Genomic DNA, 5,994 nt, shown 5'->3' with positions numbered 1-5,994 from the left:
ATTTTTTATGGTAATATTCTTTATAAAGCACAAAGGTGTCAGTATTCACCTCAGAAACTTACAAAACCTTTGAATAGACTTATTAAGAAGGGATATAATTACGATACTGTTGTCAAGTCATTAAAGATTGCATATTTTGGCGTTAATATTGAGTCACTGATAAGGTCTTTGCATCGGAACTAAACACATTTATTCTAAAATACAGTTGTTGGCATGACACGGGTTATGTTCTTCTCATATATGTTATGATGGTATGATACTAAACCCCTAACGGGAAGGATTGTGCCTGATGTTCATATGATGAAATCATAATCTTTCAGTCAGTTTAATTGAAGTCTGGAGCTGGCATGTCAGTTAACTGCTAGTAGTCTGTATGCGTTTACTTTACTACATTGGTTAGAGGTATAGGGGGAGGGTTGAGATCTCACAAACATGTTTAACCCCGCCGCATTTTTGCGCCTGTCCCAAGTCAGGAGCCTCTGGCCTTTGTTAGTCTTGTATTATTTTAATTTTAGTTTCTTGTGTACAATTTGGAAATTAGTATGGCGTTCATTATCACTGGACTAGTATATATTTGTTTAGGGGCCAGCTGAAGGACGCCTCCGGGTGCAGGAATTTCTCGCTACATTGAAGACCTGTTGGTGACCCTCTGCTGTTGTTGTTTTTTATTTGGTCGGGTTGTTGTCTCTTTGACACATTCCCCATTTCCATTCTCAATTTTATTTTACTACCGGTAAACAGAATGACTTCATATGTGGTAGGCAGCTAAATAGTTAAAAGGGCTGGCATGATCTGTTGAATGACAACTTCTCATCTACCCATACGCTTATAGAAGAATAACACATGCATACTTGTTTATTACTACATTAAAAAGTATAGTTCCAACAATAAACCTGCAGTTTCAAATCAACCCACAAGTAAATTTAAGAATGGAAATGTGGAATGTGTCAAAGAGACAACAACCCGTACAAAGAGCAGGAAACAGCCAGAAGCCACCAATGGGGTTTCAGTACAGCGAGAAAATCCTGCACCAGTAGGTGTGCTTCAGCTGGCCCCTAAACAAAAATATGTACTAATTCAGTAATAATTATATACATGTATATAATGGACGTCATACAAAACTCTGAAATATATATAAGAAACAAAAATTTAAAATTATACAAGACTAACAAAGGCCAGAGGCTCCGAACTCGGGACAGATGCAAAAATGTGGCTGGGTTAAACATGAGAACTACAAGTGTATAGGTTGTAGGCTATTCTTTTACCAGGTTTAATATACCTGGATAATAAGAGCCCTTATTGTTCCTAGCAAGGGGATATGTATATGGTCTCTTATCAATTCAAATATGTTTTTACGAGAGTTTGAAACTAAAAAAGGAGTTAGATTTAAAGAGGGATGTTTTTAATTTTAATAATTGAATAGCTTCTGAAAGATTGATTGCTGTCCGGATAAATAGTTTATCTGACACAGGTGATCACAGGTAAATCTCACCTGTTAGACTCTTAATTGATTGTAATGAGAGGTGATTATACGTAGGGCTTGTTGATATCTATGGTCATCTGACTGTGACCTCATTTCCATGGTTCAGTCTTTATGCAATAGGTCAACTATATTTGGTATATGGAATTATATTATGATGAACATGTCAGTCTCGCATGTTTCATTTGTCCTTGACCTCATTTTCACGGTTCATTGCTCAGTGTTAAGTTTTTTTGTTATGGTCTATTTTTCTTAAACTATAAGCAATAGGTCAACTATTTTTGTTGTTTGGAAGGATTGTATGTTGTACATGTCTGCCTGGCAAAATCATCTGACCGTGACCTCATTTTCATGGTTCATTGGTCTATGTTTAGTTTTCATGGTCATCTCTGTTTCTTAGAAGTATTTCTTTTTTTGATTTATATGACCTTGACCTCATTTTCTTGGATTATGTTAAGTTTATGTGATAGTTGTAGTACCAGTAAAGCTTAAATTAAGGACTTTCAACATAATATCAATGATTAGTAAAGCAGGCTAGACATTTCATCATGTGCACTCTTGTCCTATAACAAATAATAAGAAAGTTTCTTCATCATAAAAGAAATGTGCAGTTACTTTGCAGTGGCGGATCCAGAAATTTTCATAAGTGGAGGCCCACTGACTGACCTAAGAGGGTCAATAAGTGGAGGCCCACTGACTGACCTAAGAGGGTCAAGTCACGCTTCAGTTATTCCCTATATAAGCAACCAATTTTTTCCCAAAAAGGGGGGGGCCCGGGCCCCCTGGGCCCCCCTAAATCCGCCTCTGCTTTGTATTTATCTATATTCTTAAATTATTTAGAACATAGCTGCATCATTAAATCACAAACTATATATAACCATACACCTGTTAAGACCATGTATTATATATCAGTATGAATAGTGAACTATAAAAGTCATGATTATGACTAAAAGCACAATACATGGTTCTTATTTCAAACATCAAAGACTCAATTTAATGTGTTTTATCATGTATTATATGAAGAGATTAATTAACAGTTATTGAAATAGCATTAATTACATATATAGGATGCATGCTATTCTATTAAAAATATCAATACAAGCCAGCTGTCTGCAGTGAAATCATGCTTCATCTTTATATTCAATTACTAGTTGTTTCATTCCAGGCTCACGGAACAAAGGTCTATAGGTTAAAAGAAAAGCAATTCTATTAATTGTTGGCAGCCTATAATTAAAAAATTTGTAGGGGTTCCGCGGAACCCAGTGTCTCACCTACTTGTTCTGTTAATCGCAGGCTCAACAAAAGTGAGGAAATAAATCAATAAAATATTTTTGTTGATATTATCTTTAAATTGTAAGAAGCTTCTGTCCAAGTTTGGTATAAATCCAGGATAGTTTATGAATCTAATACTGTTTAAAAACTTTTAACTGCAGACTAAATGTAATGTCAACTGGAAGAAAACTAAATTTCCTTCTAGATACTAGCTTTGATCATAAACAAGCTTCTGTCCAAGTTTGGTACAAATCCAAAATAGTATAAGAAAGTTAGATTTTAAAAAACTTAACTACAGAGTGAATGTGTTGTTTCCTGGCAGACTCCATTTAAAAGTAAAATACAGAAAAAATGGAATTTTATTTTTACAAAATTTACTTCTTGATACTATCTTATGATCATAAATAAGCTTCTGTCCAAGTTTGGTACTAACCCAAGATAGTTTAAGAAAGTTAATAAAATTTTAAAAACTTTAACCACAGAGTGAATGTAATATTTCCTGGCAGAAAAAATAAGTCCATTTAAAAGTAAAATACAGAAAAAACGGAATTTCATTTTTACAAAATTAACTTCTGGATACTATCTTATGATCATAAACATGCTTCTGTTCAAGTTTGGTAGAAATCCAGGATAGTTTAAGAAAGTTATTAAAAGTGAATATTTATGGACGTCGGCGGCGTAATGTAGGATAACTTAGTCTCGCTTTTTCGACTAAAGTCGAAAGCTCAACAAAAAAAGAAGCTTATGGTATCATTCAGCTATATGATACTATGTAAATTAGAGAAAAAGGGGGGATGGTAAAAAAATATGAGAATGAATTTAAAACAAACTATCAAGAATTTGTTACAATTAGTTTTTCCAATTAATATGAAGATATTGCATAAGGTTCCAAACAGCAGAATGCGAGATGGGGATTACAATCGAGCAGAAAAGTCCAAAATAAACAATTTTTAACTAGCAAAATATTTTAGAAGTTTGAAGACCTGGGTTCATTATACCTTGTAAACAGATGCCTTGTTACAAAGTTTCCTTTTGTCACAAGTCCATACTCTTTGGTTTCACTTTCGTGGTTCAGGGACTGCTTTAAACTTTTTTAGTTTTTTGGTCAAGTGAAATACTCACTTATTATGAGTAACTGGATAACTGGTTCCTTATAAGGTATGCATGTCCATCAGATTGATTCACCTGAATTTGATGGTGGTCAATGTTCATGTTGCATGGTCAATTTATCATCTCTGATAGTACACGCTATAGGACAACTTGATTTGGTGTATGGAATGATTATAAAGTATTCATTCTGTCTGGCAGGTGTCGATTGACCTTGACCTCATTTTCATGGTTCATTGGACAATGTTTAGCGTTTGTGGTTTGATATAACTCTTAAGGTAATATAAGCAAATCAACTATTTTGGGGATTTGGAATGATTGCAAGGTAAACATGTCTGTCTATAAACATGTCTGTCAAGTAGGGTCCATCTGACCTTGACCTAATTTAATGGTTCATTGGTCAATGTTTAGTTTTCTTGGTTAGGGTAAGTCTGTTTCCTAGAAACTATAAGCAATAGGTTAACTACATTTAGTGAATTGAATGATTGTCAGGTGTTCATGTATTTCTTGTTTGGTTTATATGACCATGACCTCATTTATTCGATCATGTTATGTTTATGTGAAAGTTGTAGTAAAGCTTTGTATTTAGGACTATCAACATAACAATGATTAGTAAAGAAGGCAAGACATTTCAGCGTGTGCCCTCTTATTTAGTTCATTGTTTAGATTTTATGGTGAGGGTCTAGAAGCCAACATTTGGAGTGATACTTGTAACAAGTCTAAACAGTTATTATGTATCTTCATAAGGTATTTACATGACTGAAGCTGCATCTCATTTTCTGAATGATATTTGCCTCTCACATATTTAGGAAACTGAGCAAAGATTTTGACAGACAAGATCAATGGAAGATGAGTGCCATGACCAGACCTGCTTTTGCCATGGATTCTAAATTTCTTTAAAAAAATTAGAGTAAATTGTTTCAATAGTAAGGGACGACATCAAAAGTTCACTGTTTCGATAAAAAGCTTAATTCATATAGTTCTTTCACTGATACCCCCCTCATACCCAAACTATTTAAATTAAATTTTTTATCCTTCATTGATTTTTTTATGTCGTCCCTAATAAAAAGCTATGTCATGAGAGTATGATATACTCGACACTTTTCAACAAATAAAATTCCATTAATTTACTTCTCAATGTAACATCAGAAATATATTAAAACTAAAGAAAGCCTCTTTTAATAGAGATAATCCGGTCACCAAAGTTTCATGAAAAACTGCTCACAGCATCCAGATATCAGGCTAAAACTAGAAAATCACCCCTTTTATGAATAAAGTTCTACAACTTAAAAACATAAAACCTTAAATTTACAAAAATGGACAGGGAGCTTACATCAGTAGATATAAACAATTCACCAAAGTTTAATGAAAATTGGATAAAGAGTTTTGGAGTTATTGTCAGACATGTTGACGGACAGACGGACATAGACCATTTTTATACTATAATAGATCCCATAAACAGGTGTATAAAAATAAAATATACTTTTGACTGAAATATGTTGCTTGCAAGTAATTTTTAATAGTTTAATGCAAAATTTGAAATTAAAACGACATTAAGCAATAGTTTTCTTGTGAATTATTTTACATTTGTCATTTCAAGGCCTTTTATAGCTGACTATGCATTATGGGCTTTGCTCATTGTAGAAGGCCATACAGTGACCTATAGCTTTTAATTTCTGTGTCCTTTGGTCTCTTGAAAGGAGTTGTCTCATTAGCAATCATACCACATCTTTTAAAAAAATACTTCAACATGTTAACTTTGCAAAACATTCAAAGTCAATTAACCAGGACTGAAACATTCAAGCATTCTAATATAAAGGTGGTGTAGACTATGCCTTGAGGGAGTTTAGTGGTATAGCAGGTATACCTCAATGTATTAAATCAAGAATGTGTCCCCAGTACACAGATGCCCCATCCGCACTATCATTTTCTATGTTCAGTGGACAGTGAAAATGGGGGAAAATCTCAAATTTGGCATTAAAATTGGAAAGATCATATCATTGAAAATATGTGTTCAAATTCATTAATAACTACCTTAACCAAAAACTTTAACCTGAAGCTCGACAGATGAACGAACAGACACACAGACCAGAAAACATACTGCCCATAAATGGGGCATAAAAAAATACACACAA

Source organism: Mytilus galloprovincialis, chromosome 6, assembly GCF_965363235.1.
Source record: "Mytilus galloprovincialis chromosome 6, xbMytGall1.hap1.1, whole genome shotgun sequence".
NCBI classification, from domain to species: Eukaryota; Metazoa; Mollusca; class Bivalvia; order Mytilida; family Mytilidae; genus Mytilus; species Mytilus galloprovincialis.
The sequence above is the reverse complement of the archived record's forward strand: the minus strand, read 5'-3'. Positions refer to the sequence as shown.